The sequence below is a fragment of the Corvus cornix genome, chromosome 5, assembly GCF_000738735.6.
Source record: "Corvus cornix cornix isolate S_Up_H32 chromosome 5, ASM73873v5, whole genome shotgun sequence".
NCBI classification, from domain to species: domain Eukaryota; kingdom Metazoa; phylum Chordata; class Aves; order Passeriformes; family Corvidae; genus Corvus; species Corvus cornix.
In genome coordinates, this window is record NC_046335.1 from 24,163,789 (window position 1) to 24,182,383 (window position 18,595).

The 18,595-nt window shown below is 39.1% G+C and overlaps 1 long non-coding RNA gene across 1 annotated transcript; it reads right to left on the minus strand.

Moving 5' to 3' along the window:
- Positions 1-12,495: 12,495 nt before the first annotated feature.
- Positions 12,496-18,054, minus strand: LOC104684910. Its single transcript, XR_751050.2, has 4 exons — positions 17,879-18,054; positions 17,448-17,618; positions 15,239-15,500; positions 12,496-13,187 (listed from the first exon to the last, which is right to left on the minus strand). It is a non-coding gene; the product is annotated as an uncharacterized LOC104684910 (long non-coding RNA).
- Between the last annotated feature and the right edge of the window lie 541 nt (positions 18,055-18,595).

The window sequence follows — 18,595 nt, forward strand, 5'->3', positions numbered from 1 at the left end:
AAATCTCGAGAATTCTTCTCTCCCAAACCACACACTCTCACCCAGTTAAACACCCACTGTAACATGTGGATTAAACAGTTAAACAGATTTTAGGAACTGCAGATGAAGGAAGAGTATCCATAAGTTATGGGAGTGTCAACATCCTCAGTGCTTTATGGCTTCTGTGCATTATAAATTATCTTTTAAGCGTTACAGATAAAGTCTAAATCGCTAACTTGCAATAAATAGAAACATTAAAAAGAATGTTATCCTGGATGTAGCTCTGAAGAAGCCAGTGAGCAGGTACTGCAGTTGAAGTATCAATGTAAAATTTTCTAAGCACCACTGCAATTTGCTTCATGCCAATGGCATATTTCCCATCAGGTATAGTACACGTGCCCTTTCTGCTTTCATTCGTCTTTTATCTCCCTCAAGAGACCTGTTACAGCCAACAAGCAAAAGTTGTGGTATGGAGAATTATTACTATTATTAAAAATGAAATATAGAAGGAAAAAATAATATTATTTATGTCAGTTTAGTGAACCAAACAAGCCTAACTCCTACTCTTGCAGATGTGGGGGCTGAAATGCCAGAACTGTGTTTTCACTTCAGACTCTCCAGCATTAAACGTACTGTGCTTGTAGAGAAAAGCATATCCAAGAATGAGCAAAAGTGATGTGTTTATAAAAGAAAGGTCTACATGTTTTCACTTCTTTCTTTAAAGGTCAGCTTCGAAGTAAGCATAGACTGACTAACACCAAATGATGCCAGCATTTTGTATAGTACTTACAGGACTACAGAGGCATCACAGTTCTTTTACGCAGCAGCATTTAGCATGGGGTAGATATATTAAAAGAGTCATATTTTGTAATAAATAATATGGATTTTCTCAAGTCCTTCTCTGCTCTCAGCATCCTGGGGAGGTGGCCTCCCTGGCACTAAAACAGGCTGTGTGTCTCCCTGGGGACTTAGAGCTGAGAGGCAGACAGGGAGCCTGGTGGTGTCCTTGTGTTCCCCAGCACCACCCAAACCACGGTTGTGGAGCACTTGGATTCCACCCAGTCACCATTTCCTGATGGAAAACAATTCAGATGAAAACATTTCAATGAGCTCCACTAAATATACAAAAGTTTTGATATAAGAACCCTTTAATTCTAGGTTTATTTTCAAGCTTGGGAATAAGGTGCCAGCAGCAGTAAAATTGTGTAGCTTTGTCAGCATTTGCTGAAAGCAAAGATTTTGCCTGCAGAATTTCTGGTTCTTAGATTTGCTTAGCCTGTGTTGGGAACAATATGCAAAAATCCAACCAGTCCCATTGCTGACATTAATCACCTATTCCTGTCACTTTGATCATTCTGTGACTGAAAAGCAGAAAGTCTGAGAGAAGGAGTTAACACTGTTTTAGGAAAATCTGATGCAATTCATACAGGGCCTGATCCTGAAGGAGGCTAAACACCCTGGGCTGATAGTGGCCTCTGATGGGAGACAAAAGATTTACAGGTTCCACTGAGTTTCTCTTCCTACAAGCATTCAAATGTACCCCATTTAAACTCCGGCCATGACTCCATAGACAGAAGGAAGATAGATGGGAGAATTTTTAAACTGGGTTGTTGTGTTTTGCTGAAAATGAAAGGGTTGTGCCCTCAAAGAGCTATCAAGTCATTGTCCCCTTCCCCTCTGCTAACATATGTCTTAAGCTTTCTCTTTTATTCTTGAAATATTTTTACAAGCTGATAAGAGAAGAGGAGGAGGGGAAAGGGGAAAGGGGAAAGGGGAAAGGGGAAAGGGAAAAGGGGAAAGAGGAAAGGGAAGACTCAATCATTTTACGTTGTCTAGTAAAAAGCCAAAAAGTCATGTCCCTCTGCTGTGATCCATGGAGGGCTGGGCTCAGTTTTCCTCGGTTTCTGATGCACTGTGTATGGTGTTTTTTAATATTCTAGTCATAGAGATCATCCCACCGCATTCCAGTTGATAATAAAATTTCTTCTCATTAACGAGAATTATCAGTTCCCCTAGCTCAGTAGTCAGTCTTGTAGCATGGGTAATTTAATGAAAAATGCCTTGCCTTCATATTCCTTGCCACATCAGACCACAGTATTTATGACACACGGAGTTTAAATATGTATCGTCTTTGCTGTCTTTATACCCCTTGTTCTTGTTGCTGCTTCTCCTACTTATTCAAGCTGATTCCCAGCTGAGAAAAGTAGGTCTCTAACAGTCTGTGAGGGATGGTGACACCAATTCTCAGTAAACCGTGACAAATTTACGTGCTTCACAAAGCCAAAACCTTCTGTTTTCATCAGTCAGCTGTCCAACCCCTCACCTCCAAGGTGTTCTCTTTTCTGCTTTTCATAAAACATCACTTGAACAAAACATCACTTGAACTTTTCTCTGCTTTTCTCGTCTTCTGCACTTCTCACACCTTTATTACTTATGCTGTTCCATGTAATATTTTTATTCCCATGTATTTTCAGCAGAGCAAGACCTGCCTGACTGGTCATTCCATCTAATATTAATGTTACATTTCTAGATTTTTTGCACTTGGAAAACAGGACATTTGTTGTCCCTTCTATCTTCTTGAATACTTTTGCATTTATTTTTATTTAGATTATAGACTGCATGTCTTTCCTTTAAGACATCTTAAGAACCTCTTTGTTCCTGTTTCCTACAGTGACAATGTTTGTTGGAGAAGTCCCTCTTTTTTCTCAGCAGGTGACTCAATAAGTGTCTGATATTGAGACAATACTATTAGACAGATTAAGCGTCTCTTAGTTACAGATCGCTAGTCCACTGCAACAGTTTGCAACCTAATCAGTTCCCTTGCCACTGTGGCAATGAGTTCCAAATCTACTTGGCAGAAAAGTGGTTCTTTAATTCTGCACTATGCTGAATTTGGCACTTCCAGGTCACGTATCTTATCCTCCAGAATAGCCATCAATTTCCACTTTGTGCATCATGAATCTCCCCAGCCTTTCTACAGAACTGTATAAAACTGCAAAGAAAAGTCACAGTAAGGGTTTCTTTATCCATCATATTAAGCAAACAGCTCCCCAGCACATTTTCCTTACCAGCACGGGCTCTGTATAATGTAAATACTAATGATGAACATATGGATCCAGACCCTGATTGATTGAGACCTGCAAAGCAGTGTCAGACAGACATTATTCACAGTAATGTTTTAAAGCACTGCTCGAAAACATTTGAATCAATGGACTTTGTCAATCGTTATCCTGTCTTGCAGAACACTGTGAAACTAAACAAGTCTAAGTGGTGTTTAGTGCTGTTGGTGAAGCCACGCAGACAAACTACACTCAGAAAAGAGCCTTTACACCTACCGCTGCTTTGTATGATTCCTGCAGGCCACTGACCAGAGACACTTTACAGAAACAGGTTTGAAGATCAACAGCTCTTCCTATTAGCCCTTGTGCCCTGAGGAAATTAATAATGATCTCTTGACTGGAGTCTGGAAAAATCTGCTTTACCTGAAAAGATTTCATTGGACATCTTTGTTAAAAAATAAAATTTTCACATAGCAATACATTAGTACATAAACTAGAATGAAATTTTAAAAAAACTTTAATATGAGATTGTCATGGGTTAGCATAGCTCCGGAAGTGATTTTCTTGCAAAGAGGTGCTTACAGCTTCCTCTACGACCTAACAGAACCTATCAACTGGCTAGTTTGAATATTGACAATTTTTTAAGCCACTTAAAAATTTTGATACGCCTCTGTGGTCCACATTTAAGAATGGACAAACCCCGGGAAAGGTCTCTTGCTTCTGGTCTTGGGACAGGTAACTGGCCTGGGCCCGTGCAGCCCAGCAGGGCCGGGACACAGCCGTCCTGGAGCCGTGCGGCCCTGTTCCCTCCATGGCCGCCCCCCCAGCCCTGTTTCGTGCAGATGGCGGCGTGGCCCGGTTTCCCCCCTCCCCACCCTCTCCTGTGTGGCAGAAGATTCAGCTGAAGCTGCCCTGCTGTCTGGCACAGATCATGTGACCAACAGCGATAATCGAATTCCAGCTACAAGGCCTGGGTAAGATTAACCCTTTTAGTGCTGTAAGTTTCCTCCAGAACAGATGAAGCCTGCAGACATTAAGTAAAGAAGGAAGAGCTGAAACCCTGAGGGAGGAGAAAGAGGAGATGCTTAGAAGCTGAAATTCTGTTGTAAAGCTATGGTGGTGATTGGCTGTGATATATCAGAGTACCTGTTGTAATTCCATGAAAGCATGGGGGATGGAGCGTTCAAACTCCATTTGTGAGCAAAAGTACCTGTGCTGAAATAAGCAAATGCTGAAGCAGCTGTAATTTGATGAGAAGTTTGAACAGGGAAAGATGGAAGTGATGAGGACTCTTGCTCCAAATCGGAAGGAGAAAGACCTCTGTTCCTAGAGATGCTCCCAGAGATAGTCCTAGAGATGAAGATGATGAGGACCCTTTTGCTCCCAGGGAAGGGGAGGGCCTCTATTCCTAGAGATGAAGATGCTCCTGGAGATGGGTGAAGAGAACCTCTGTTTCTGAACAGCTCAACCTTAAAATGGTACCCCAGTAGCTCAAGATTGGACCCTCAAAAGCAGTTGTGGGGAAAGCTGCAAGTCGGGGGAAGGGACTCTCACATCCGAGCAGAGAACCAACCTGGGCGGCCATCTCGTGATACTGAAGTCATGAGAGAACTTCTTGTGGAGATGTCTCCATAGCATGAGCAAGAGAGACTCCTCTCCCTAAGTGAACTGAAAAAGGTTATCATAGAAGTGGTAAACTGACTGAAAATCTCAAGGGTTGTCTTTTTACATTATCAGTGGGAGAAGGGAGAAAGGTGGGGGGAGGAGAAGTGTTCTGAAGGTGTGGTATGATTTTTTTTCTTCTTTTAGGTCTGTTAATGAACTTCTTTATATTCTTTTAAGTTTTGTGCCTGCTTTGCTTTCTCCTAATTCTTATCTCACAGAAAGTAAATAAGTAAGTAATGAGTATTTTGGACCAAACCACTACACTCTAATTGCTGTTTCTGCCTGGTTACAAACTGAACCCGCTACAGAGATAAAACCTGAAAAGCTTCATGTTGGATTCCTGTACATTACAGGTCTGACATGACTTTACTATCCTGCTCTCCTTGCTTATATAAGGAGGACAATGACCAGAACAATTGACCAGAACAATGGTCCTGTTGTGAAGTGGGTATCAGCTTGGATATAGAAATCACATACTATATTGCATTAGAGTCTTTATTTATATCCCAAGATTTAAAAGTTTAGTTAAAAACCTTGGCCAAAATTGCCATGGTTGTATTGCCAAGCATTATTAAATGGGTTTAAGAGCCATATCCTTAGAGAAACCTGTATAACTGAGCAGAGATAAGGCTAGCAGTAGGTGCTACTACCATTAGTGGTAATCCACCAGAGAGTCAAAAATTACTTCTAGGTGTAACAAGAAGCCCTTGTATCAATTCTTCAATATTATTCTGCCTTTTGAACATGGTAACAGAACATGTTGCACTTGTCTTCCATCTAGCATCATGAATCTTTCAGCAAGCCTTGCAACTTGCAAGTTTTTAAACTCCACACTTCACCTCTGGACACTCGCTTCTATTTTATTACCTAATTCATTCACCCATTATTTCTTCAGACTAAAATCAATTATGACGCTTTAAAGCTATTTGCTGTGGAAGGTGCTTTAGTGTCAGACTGCTAAAGTAGACAGTAAAACCCTTGATTTAGTGACAAAAACATGGAGAAACACTGTTAGATGACTAACTTGTGTAAGCTCAAGGACTAGCTGGTCTTTCTGGGTCACAGAGTTTCTTTATGATAAATACAGGATTTCAGCTGTCTGAAAGCATTTTCAGGAAACAAAGATGGCCAAGAGGAAGATGGGCAAGACCTGAGACAAGTTTTTAAAAACTGTTGGAGGAGGCTTCCAAAAAGGAATGAAAGGAGTATGTGATGTTTTTCCCGGAAGGCCTGGCTCATAGCCTGCAGACAAAAGCAATGCCTTTGCTGTTGAGGCAGCCTTAAAATGTGTCCTGACAGATTGGCAAACTCAGCTGTAGCACCAATCTGGAATGGAAGAAGGGGCCAAGAATAAGAACTGTCTCTTCAGGAACAAAAGTTACCAGGAGCACTGCAAAGCTCTACTGGAGGATTTCAAAAGCATCCAAATCAAATTTAAGGTCTTGAATCTTTCCTTTGAAGTGCCTTTTGGTCTGGACCCAGGTTACGTAAAATATCTACTGGGATTTGGAAATATCACAAGTGCAAGGTTTCCTCTCTCAGGAAAACACTGCTGTCTCAGGAGCTGGTCCATTCTGTGGTGTAAACTGGGAACTGAGTACATCACTGACTTCCTCGCCTACTCTAAGGTCAAGGCAGGTTTTCATCTATTTTTACACACTTGTATAAAATCTATCCCAACAAAAATCCTATCAAAACAGGGCACCTTACTGAGCACATTACACTCCCTACAGAGAGGATCAGAGGACAAATATGTGACAGATGGCCGGTACAATGCTTAATGCACTGGTGAATGGTACTCAAATAGTGTGGTGATAAAGGCTGTAGAAGACACAATATAGAGGAAAACAGGTAGAATGCAGGGTGCTGGGGTTATGAAATAAAGGACTGACAATGGGAAGGGTGAGTGCTGTGTGACCTCAGCATATAGAAGAGTACATGCAAAAGATTCAGCTAGCTCCACAACAAAAACACACACTATTGTTAGAAAGGTTTCAGTGACCTCTGTCGTATTATGTGTGTGTTTAACAGGTTTTACCTGAGAGGGTGACGTACTCGTTTTAATGATCTCAAATAGGACTCTGCCCTCAGAGAAATCTTTTTTCCTCCATTCAGTACCTTATGTCTGTGATGTTGTCCATCTGGCAGGTAAGTGTTATTAAAGAGTAGCTGGTAAACTGGTAAGTTTGATGAATTTATGAGGTAAGTGTACGCTCAGCTGATAAGTAGTCTGATACAGACAATTTTACTTAAATATATTTAAAACATTTGGGGACTACTTGCAGTTTAAAACCATGGGGAAGGAAAAGGAAAGGGACAAAGAGAAATAGCTTTATGCTAATCTACATTTCATCTTATTTTTTATTCTGCAGTGAAACATGGGCTCTCCCTCAAGCTGAAATTGAAGATGGAGACAAGATTAAAACATGAAGGAGAAAAGGTCAAGAAGCTCAGTAATACAGTGTTGGGTAAATGAAGCCATGTTATTAGCTACCTCAAGCTTTTTTTTGAATGCAAAATATCTTTCCACATTACTGAATGTTGCTGGTTTTTGTAATAAATCTCTGGGCATTCTAAACCACCACTGTGTCCAGATAGTCAACACATATAGATCATGTTTATGCTAATCCTTGGACATTGGTTCTCTCCCTGCATTAATCATTACCTCTTTCCAAATTTAGTGGCTCCAGTTGCACCTTCTGTAGTCGAAGGTCAAAGTCAATAAAGCAGGTACAGGATTTAGGACTATGGAACCACCAGTTACTAGCAAAACTCTGCATTGACTTAAATGTGTATTCTGCTGTAATCCTGACCACCAGTTCCATATGATGGACTGTCTGTACTGTTTCCAGTTCAGATGTCAGCATTTGTTCTTGATGAAATCACTCCAGCCTTTTGCCACTGAACCCTTGTGTAAATTCCCCATCTATCAACCATTCACTTGATGCACATGTCCAAGATCAGCTGTGCACCCCAGCACCTGAACCCAAAGCTTGTGCTGCAGTACAGCCCCTGCATCCACACAGGCAATAAGAGCCAGAAAATCCCCTTCTTGTTTGTGTCATCTTAGGGATGCATAAATGGAAGAAGTAGAGAGGGTAATATTTGGATTTTTTTTTTTTTGTGATTATATATTTCACAACAAAATATCATGTTTTAAATTGTGAAGAGATGGCAAAAGAAGTGGTTTTCCGATTCCAAGCTCACTGAAGGCAATGGCAAGAACATACTGGGTTTAACAGTCTTCAGACTGGGCCATTGGTATTACTTGCTCTATTATCTTGTGTCCTCTCTGTGGATTTAAGTGATATTGCTATGATCTCCACTACATATTGCTTTGAACCTCTTACCCTACTGTTACAAAACAAATGTTCCTTTTGAACAAGGATATATTTGGAAAAGAAACTTGACATCAATTTCAGTTCCCCCTGTCCTTTTTTTGTGACTGATACAGCTTTATTGAAAAGAAACTAAAAGTTCCTGATGCGTTTGTTAATACAATATTTCTAAGGAAGACACTGACAGCTGACTGTATCATAAAAACTATGTATTTTAGAGGAAAAGTCTAATTAGATAAATACTAAACAAAACCAATTAGCCCACAGCAAAGATAGTTTGGTTATTGGTTCCTCCAATCTCACTGGCATTTATGTTGCTATAAAATCAGCACTGCAAGGAAACTAATGTAGAAACAATACTCATTATTATACCAGTATAATTAATATATTAATGTGTGATTATATCGCACATGAGAATTTATGAGAAATTAGTCAAAATGTTGTCCTTTGCCAATATGTATGCATAGTCTAAGTCTTACAATCTAATGCTAAATGGCAAACTGAAAAAACTCAGGTCTTTTGAGAAAATTTTTCTTAAAAAATTTCGGTCCAATAGAATAATTTTGTAGAAATATAACTGGTCTTCTTTTTTATCTTAAACTGTTTTCCCAAAGCCAAAATACTAACCTTTTCATGTAAAATAAGCTGCACTGAGGCACTATCACAATTTAGAAATATTTGCAGACATTTTTAGAACTCAAAGACCCAGTGACTAATAAGAAAGTGGGCAGAAAAAAGAATAGGTAAGAAAAATAGGATCAGTAATGAAGAATTGTCAAGGAAGAAATTAGACTAACAGAACAAACAAACAAAAAGTTTATCAAGGAAAAAGATATTTAGGCAATGTAAAACACAATGGGTAAAGATAAAACTTCTTGTGAGAGAAATATCAATGGAACTTCCAATTTAATGACGCTTGAGGAAAAATGTTTGTGTGGTCAAAACAACACATATGGACATTTTCAGAATAAAGTTTCTATTCCTCATGTAAGATGAAATCTGTTTTTGGAATTTTATTTTTCCTGTCTCAAGAAAAGGAAGGAGAGATTACATGAGATCCAAAGTATTGCAAACTTCTCACAAGCTCAAGTGTCAGTTCCCTCTGGTACTAACTAACTGTGACAATTAGGACAATCCATTTTAGCTGAAAGGGTGAAAACCGTGTAACTTCATACCCTTCTGAAATGAGAAAACTGTTTTTGTCCTGCCTTCCTAGGAAGCAGGAAGGACTCTGTGAAATGTTTGGGTTTTTTCCCCCCAGTGGGGAGCTATTTGTTGTCAGCACTGCTCAGAATATCTGCTGCTTTTACTCTTCAGGTCCCGAACCTGATTGTTAGGACATCTCCTACCTCCTTGTGGAGCACGAGCTTCTGTATTGACATTCATGCAGCCACTGACTCTTAACCTCCCTTTCCTTCAAAGACTTGCCTGTACGGTACAGTCACACACCTGCCCTGGTCACACACTACATCCCTCCATGGAGAAGAGAGGAAGAAAGAGAAGCTTAGTTATAAACCTGAGTCTGGGCTAAGCTCATGAGGAGTCCCAATTTCTACGCACAGATAGTGAGAGCACAGATGGGAAGGGGCAGCAACGGGGCCTTACGGTAACGTCATCTTCCAGAAGCAGTCAGGCCTTCTTAAAACACAGTACAGTGACACTGCTAAATGTAACCCTCAGTTTTGAAATAGTGTTCTACATTAACTGGTAATTTGTTTGTTCCATGACATTTAACTTCTTCCTACTTTTTCCAGGACAAATGCTATTCTCAGGGATGGCTGCGTCAAAAGAAATGACAGTGAAAACATGTGCAACACCTTATGTGCATCTTTGTTGACCCGGCAAATCATAAAGCAGAAAAGAAATGTGGCCTACTTAACAGCACACTCTTAGTGTGCATGACACTAATGGTACACAGTATGTACCAGAAAACAGCTTTTCTTTTATGAGCTGGCCATGCTTAAGAAGGCAATAGTCACAAATCACAACTTTACAGTCTAAGTGGTAGTGGTAAAACAATGTCTTCAATATGTGAGTCACATGTACTTGTACGCATGTATTTTTAACCCAAGAGAGCAAAATAATAAGCTGAGATAAACAGGATAAGGACAAAATGTAGGTAAAACACAGGGCTCCCAAAACAGAATTCCAAGCAGCAGTGCTCACTTCTATTTCTAAACAGAGCACCGTGAATTTTAATAGGTGAGTTAGATACAGAGGAGTTTCTTTGTTATTTAACCAAACTCCACGCAGCTGGAGGCAGCCCTTCACATTCAGAAAACTACCGAGGAGTTGATGGTGAGCAAAAGGAGGAGAAGAGAAAGAAGACCAGGTGAAGGGAATGGGGAAGGCAAATCAGGGCTCAGGCAAATCAGGGCTCAGGCTTAATCATCTTGAAGGGCTCTGTGGGAGACCCACAATGATGCTGATGACAACTGAAATACATTTTAAACAAAGACATCTTTTGTGGCAGCTTACAGTCCTAGTCTTGCTCTGACCAGCACAAAATATCCTCATCAGCAATTCAAATTACACTGTCCTCCAGTCTTGAATATCCATTACAGTCTGGAAAATTTAAGTTGATCTCTGTTTCCACAGTAAAACACCTGTTTCTGCCAGATATGTCTGTAGTGGTGTGTTTTCGTAGTAACTAAAATTAAATCATGCACAAATAACAAAAGCAAGATTCTCAGCCCTTATATTTTAATGTTAAAGTTGTAATTAAATGAGAAAACCCTAAGCTAATGTAATTTCAAACCAGGAGACCTGGAAGGTGTCAATTTTGTTCAGAAATAAGATGATTTAATGACTTGAATTAAACAGAAAACTTCAAAATATTCAAATTTATTGTGAAAATGAGACGATGCCTGTGGCTGCCAACCAGCTGGATATAACATGCAGGCTGTCTGCCAGCAATCTGGTATTTTAACTAGAAATGTAGATTCCCTAGGTTTGTAGCAGCATTATTCATTCTCCTCTTCTTGGATACTCTTTGGCTTGACAGATCTCTTTCAGCAACATCCAGTATCAGGTACTACTACTTCTGTCTGCCTAGGGTTTTCACTAGAAAGAACATGTTGCCTCAGTCAGTAATTCAAATACTTCTCTGCAGAGCTTCAATAAGTGAAGGGATTTCTGCCTTAGGAGTTCTGCATGGCAAACTGCTGAAGCAGTTGTAGTATAGCACACTGAAGACACAGAAAATGACAGGGAAAAAGGTTGGTTTGCCTTCAGCAAAAAAAAAAAAATTGCATAGTACTAGAGGTCAGGACCTTAAAATATGTTAAAATGCCTCATGTCAATTTCAAAAGAAATTAGATAACTCTACATTTCTGTATGGATCACAGGTCCAGCAGGTCCACGTTTAAGTGGAAAGCCACAAAAACATAATAATGATCTCCCTCTTGAGGACCTTTTCCTTAAGATTATTTTTATTGGATCCTAAACCTTTTAAGTTAAATTTTAAGAAAGTTCAAAATCCCTTAGGTTTAAATAATAAAATTGAATTTTGAAGTATAAATTTGAGAAGTCATTGTGGTACACGGACAATACAACTTATGAAAAGATGGTGGGAAAGACAGAACAAATATCAGACTCATTGATGGCAAATGAGGGCAAATACATGTCCTCATAAACCTTCAGAAAAATTTGTTATGATCAGAAACCCTCTCCAGGCAAAAATCTCACTATGGTTTTTTTTTGCTCTGTACTTATTTTCTGAAAAATTTCATCTTGTTCCACTGTGATGTGGAGGATACTATTGAGTTTATGTATCATTATAACTTCAGCCAACCATGCTGCATAAACCTGAAAGACATTTTTAACTGGGATGTCACTTACACACAGATTTACGAAAACTGGACATGACATTTTCCTTACTACAGTAATTGCTCCTGCTATATCTTTGGGAATTTTCCTTAGTTCTCATTTGGAGGCACTCATTTGTGTTGTACCATCTCTCATCCTTAATATGATGAAATTAATTTTGAGTGACATAGCTCAAGGTTTTCTTTCCTCCAGAATTTGAATTCTGTTTGTAGTCGTGCAGCTTTGTCCCAAAGTGCTGAGCAGCAACTTGCCTCTGTAGAAAGGGAAGAGCATTAGAAATAACTGAAACATTGTCTACAGGAAATTTATATTTGGGACAGAAACGCCCTCAGCTCTCCAGTCTGCAAGTTCACAGTCTGGACTGCAGTCAGAGTAGGTACTCCAGGGTGTAAGTCAGCACATCAGCATGGAGGCTTATCCTAGGCTAGGGTGAGCTGCTGCCTGGAAATGCCTGCTTCTCTTCATTGAACAGAAGAATGACTGTTCAGTGACTAATACCATTTTGAAGAGGACAAAACTAGATGTAATGAACCTTACCCCATGTGAGAATCACAGAACCATAGAATGGGTAAGATTGGAAGGGACCACAGGGGGTCATCTGGTTCAACCTCCCTGCTCAAGCAAGGTCATCCCAGAGCACATGGCACAGGATTGTTTATTCCAAACAGTTCTTGAATATCTTCAGTGAGGGAGACTCCAGAATCTCTCCGGACAATCTGTTACAGTGCTCAGTTACCCACACAATAAAGAAGTTCTTCCTCATATTCAGATGGAACTTCCTGTGCATTAATTTCTGCCTGTTGCCTCTTGTCCTGTTGTTTGGCATCATGAAGAACCTGGATCCATCCTCTCAGTGCCTTCCCTTCAGATATATGTATACATTGGCCAGGTTCCCTTTCAGTAACCTCTTCTTGAGGCTGAACAGGCCCAACTCTCTCAGCCTGTCCTCATAAGTGAGATGTTCCAGTCCCTTAATCAGCTTGGTAGCCCTCTCCTGGACCGACTCCAGAATCATCATGAACTCACAGCAAAATCTGACACTTAGCTGAGAGCATTTAGAAATTGTCTTATTACATTAACATGCTGTTGAAAGGTGCTATAACGTATATTCTTGGAAATATCACTGTAATTTAGGATGGATTAAAACAGAAGAACAAGTATCCAAGGATCTCAGTTTCACCCTCAGATCTACCACTTGTGATGCTTTCCTCAGCAAGTCCCTTAATCTCAATTCCACATTTCTAAACAATAATATACTCATCAGTCTTCATTCATGACTTTTGAAAGCTGTTCTGAGTTCTTTAGATCATGTAACATGCTACAAAAAGAGAAAGGGAAAGGGAAATAGTAAGTAATAATAATTGCTAGCAACTGGAAAGAACTTGCAATTATTTCTTTGACAGCCCAAACTGAGTTTCACTAAGAAAACTGCATTTAAAACCAAATAAAGTGTGTCTTTACATTAGTTCCTCCTCAAGCAGAGTTAGAGTTGTGTATAAGAGATTTCCAGGCCATTATGGCACAGCCTGGAGCAACTCTAATGAGACTGTCTGCTTTGCTGGATTGTTTTTAAACACACTTTTTCCAGTTACTTTCTAAAATGTCAGTTTCTCATGTAAATGAACCATGATGTTGGAAAATCCAAAGGCTGTTTTGTGGGGGTGGAAAGGGAAAGAAGCTGGCAAGCAAATCAGACCCTGAATTACTTGCATCACTTATTGTGCAGGGTTGAGAAAGGAGCAGTAATTTATCAAAAGTACAGAAGAATCAAAGAAGTTTTTGATACAGCAAACATTTAGACCATTAATGACAAGTAGAAAACACAGAAACCAGCACTACCAGTACACAGAGTAGGGAGGTCTGTTTGATAGGCAAAGTGCACGTGTGTGTGCATGTATAACTCCGGATCATCTCCTCTCCAGGTGACATTCAAAGACTGTAAGCAAGATAACGAAAAGGATTGCTAAATGTGTTTGCTATTAAATTGATAATAAAAATAAATTTGTTTTAATCCTGACATATGTTGGCATTTTTTCCTTTAAAGACAAAAAAAAGATAGATCATTGTCCTAAAAAATCTTTGCATTAGAGGAAAACACTTAAAGCTTATATATTTGCAGTTTGCAACACTGATTCTCAAAATGTTTGCTTTTTCCATTGCTTTGTACAGAATCCATGTCATGAAAGTAAAAATACTCCAGAGAGGCCCCGCCCATTCAGTTTTTAAAGTCTTAAAGAAGAGATTTAAGGACACTTAGGCATCTCTTTTTTGCTGTAATGGGAACCAGGTGCATAAATGTCTTTCCAAGTGTAGCTTCTGATTTTGGCTCTGCAGCTGACGACAGTTTTACTGAAGTCACAACAATGATACTGGCTTACACCTACCTTCAGAAACCCATATCCTTCCTGTTTAAAATAAACAAACAAACAAATGTGGATTAATTTAATGAACTTTTCTTGTCCTTTTAAATATTTCAGTTTGTTGCCAGCCTGTATGGTCCTGCATTGTTTTCAGAAGAATCTACTAAACCCAGTTTGCTGGTGCTCTATCTTGGCATTGTGGGAGACTGATCAAGGCTGTCATCACGGGTTATTACTTTCAGAAATCAAATGAGATGGTTATACTTGAGAGCTATCACGCTTGAAGCAGCTGGAGAAGAGGCAGGGAGTAGACACCTTCCATTGAACATGCATTGTTTTCCTAAGACAGTGTAGCTTTACATTTTCCTTACTATATAGGAATATATAGGAAATATATACCATATATGAATGTAGGAAAATAGAACGGGCACCCAGAAAAATGTCAGTATTGCTCACTGGAACCAGGGGATGACAGCTAGTACTGGTGACACTTCTCATTTTCTACTTTTGGCAGCACTAAGAATTCAGAATGGAGAAAGTGTTGATGCATTTTATGCCCCTTTTATACATTTCAATCTACTCTAGTTAATGTTTATTGTTAGTGTAACAAAAACAGACACATATTTTTCAGCTGTACAATGATCACAGGACTGGTGAGAACAGAGTGAAAGATTGAAGACACAGATCCAGATAAGGGCCTAATTTCCTTCTAAATCACCTGAAGCTTCATATGTAAAGTATTTTGGTATACAGTGTATGGATACACAGAGAAATTAGAGACAATCTGACTAAACAAGGTGACAGAGAGTATCAGCCAGCTTTCAGTCAGCCATATGCATAAAACCTTTGAAATAGATCTAATGCCTATGTCCAAAAGCCTGTTTACTTTTGCATAGAGTAGTAGTAGTAGGGAGAACCCTTTGCTGAGTTAAAAGTGTTAAGTACACAAACACTTAAGACCAGTGCATAAGACAAAAGTTTTATTGCAACCCCCAAGCTATTTAATTACCTCCTTCCTGACATATTTGGAAAGATTAGCACTGGCTTAGGTGTCTTCTGAGTCATGATGCTGAAGGATACCATTCCCTGAGTCCTCTTTTCTTCATAACTTTCACATCTTTTTCTCTCAGATTCTGCAACACTCAGTTCCTCCTTTCTCACCTCCTCTGGCTTCTGTCCACAGTTAATCAAATCACGAATTCTCAGTCTTTCTCATATAGAGCTAGCTGCCATCTCTGTCCATCCAAGAAAATGTAAATTTCTTAACTTCTCTACAAAGAAGGAAAGACATAAAGATTTGAAAAGCAAAGTCAATCATTGAGGATAAAGAAATGTCCAAGCAGTGAGAAGGAAAACAGGACCCCTGGACTAACACCAAGACTATGGTAAGGGTAGAAAAGGTGAAAGAAAAGTAAAGGTGAAAATTAAACCATAAAACCGAAACCTAGAAGGAAATACATATTAACGTGAGTCTTCCTTACCATTAACCTGTGATTATCAAGGTGGTGAAATATTTCTCTTTGCTTTTTCATATTTATGTTTCCTCTTACTTTTTACACTGTCACAGGAAACCAGTTTCAAGTTCACATCCGCTTTTACTTTAAGGCAATATGTTAGCAGCAAGGCTCTCAAAGACAGGTATATGATATGTTTTCACTGAAATACACTCTGCTTAAAGGGAAAGGCAGACATCTCACATATATTGAAATGTAAATATCTTCCCAAACGGATGATTCTCCCTGGAGTTAGATATTTCAGATTAGCTAATTATGAAATCTGCCTACATTGATGGATTTTAAGGGTGTGAGAACCTGACATTCCTTTCCAACACATATTTATGTCCGTCAGGTACCATATGACCATGTCATAAGCCTAACCCAGCTATCCGGGAAAGAAATTGTGACAAGCTCTATCTAATATGCTAGGAAGTGTTTAAATCCTATCCATTATGCTGAGCACAGTACATTGGTTGTGGCTGACGTGTCAGCTGCATTTATTTTCTCAGTACATTGTTACAATGCATTTAGGTTGTCACTCAATTTCTCTCCTCTCTAGAACAGCAACAGAAATTCAATGGAGATGTAATTATCACCACCACATTTCCTCTCATCAGGAGCATGATTGATTCTATTTGTAGTTTTAATATGACCAGGGACATAAGTGGTGATTGAGATGGAAAGAGGAAGCCCTTTCATTTTGTGTACATAAAGGAAATGTGTGGCCCCAGATACACAATTATGGACATAAAACACCTTCTATCTGCAGAACACCTACATGGCTGAAAGAAGTCACTTCACCAGATGTTAAAAATCATGTTTCTCAAAGAAGTTTGTCTCTAGAAAACATACCCTATTTTAGGCACTGCAAATTCTTCTTACACATATTTCCATTCAAAGTTTAGAGTTCCTGTGACCATAATGTTATCATTATAAAAGTTTCAGTAGTGCCCTTAGAGACGATGCAAGGGATGGATGTAAAATATTTGGGTTTGTCATGGATACTTGGAATTTTAAACTTGATCCCAGATGAAAAATTTCAGTTATATAGGCTTCTAAATAATGGGCAATGTTTAATCTAGTTAATTAATATTTTAGTATCTTGCTAACATACCATACGAGTTACTCTAAAAAATTTGGAAATACAGTCTCAGTTACCATGATAATTTACATCCAGACATTAAGCGTGGAACTCTATTCATACCATTCAAAGCTCTTAGCGAAAGGGCAAGCAAGGTAAAATTATTTAATTTGTATTGAAGATGGAGTGCAGAGAGAAAAAACCAGGATAATAATTTTAATTTGAAATCTCCACAGCATTTGGTTCATGAGATGAAACACACATGCAGGATATTTGAAGCATGTATTATTCATCATTCAAGCAACATTTTAACCTTCCATAACTTAATTTCATGGAAATTAGAAATGTCTGCTCTAGAGGCTGAGATTGATCAAGTGTACAGTAATAATCTTTCCTCCAAACTCTCATTTTAACAACACCCTAAGAAATCTATTCCAGATTTGTTTGGGATGTAGAAAGAATCTATTCCTGATATCATAAGACTGCCTTTCTTGTTGCAGTTGAATGGAAGCTTCACTCAAATTTCAAAAGCATTTTAAAAACAGATTCTGCTTTTGCTTTTTACATCTGAACTCAGCTTTTTGTTAAAGGGAATTAACAACTTGCTGAAAGAAATAGTAAGACAGAACATGAATTGTTACCTTATTCACTCTTTCTTGCTGTGGTCTCACATACGCAAAATTCAGGGCACGTTTATCATTCATGTCAGGCCCTCGAGAGAGACAACTTGGGTGATTTTTACTTTTGTACTGATTGCCACCAGGAGCTCTTTGGGAAGTGAATTCTAAAGCTTTCCAATCAAACAGATTAACCTGTAGTGTTTAAAAGCAATAGGTTAGACAAGTGCCAGACATTTGTCACTTCACTAAATCCTTCTTTCAAATGTATTAGCTAGGTGTCACCACCTCAAGAAAGAGAAGAAGGCATTTGTTTTTTTCATGGCTTTGTTCCTAGCAGTGTAAGAGGGGTTTGCCTCACTGAGATCCAGGTGTCAGTCTCAACCTTGAGAGAACTAGCTAGTTCATTGCAAAAAATCACGGCCTCGCCCTCAGGGAAGCAAGGCAGTACATACCTGCTACACGGCAACAGCTGCTCCAAGCAGGACATCAAACACACGGTGTGCCACAGAGACTGGATGTGAAGGTGCTTGTGCTCGAGTGACTCTTCCGTAAACTGCCAGCTCTCTCTCATTTGCGCCTCCCTCACGGCAATTCAGCCTCCACATCTACCCGTTTTAGTTCAGCACAGCTTGTCCTGCTGAAAAAGCTCATAACAGTTATTCTAGATTACAGTATCTTGGTTAACTCTAACGCAGGCTGTATTTCTTTTTTAAATACAGTGCTTTCTGTAAAGTGTCCAAAAATCCATTATTCTTCCACATACAAATGATCTCTACCTGTACTGTCCCCCCCATTACTACTGCAGGTGGATGGCATGGTACAGACACAGACACACAGCTCTGCAGTTTGTGATGTACAGCTGTGTCTGCTTCCAGTCCTCGCTCTCGCAACCCATGCATAAAGATCAAAAATGCTGCAGTGATATATGTAGACATATGGGTCATAACTGGAAATAAGAAATCTCTGAATCTTTTGCTAGCAGAGGACACTAGATTGTTATTAATAGCTTCCCAATGCTCTCATTTAACAACTGTTGCACATACACAGTTTTGCAGTTAAAAAATAAGTTCTTGATCATTGTGTTTGGACATAAAAATAAATATTCATGTAATGTAGAAAATTCCTATTTACTTACTAAGAGATTTTGCTTCATCTAATAGCAAAAATAT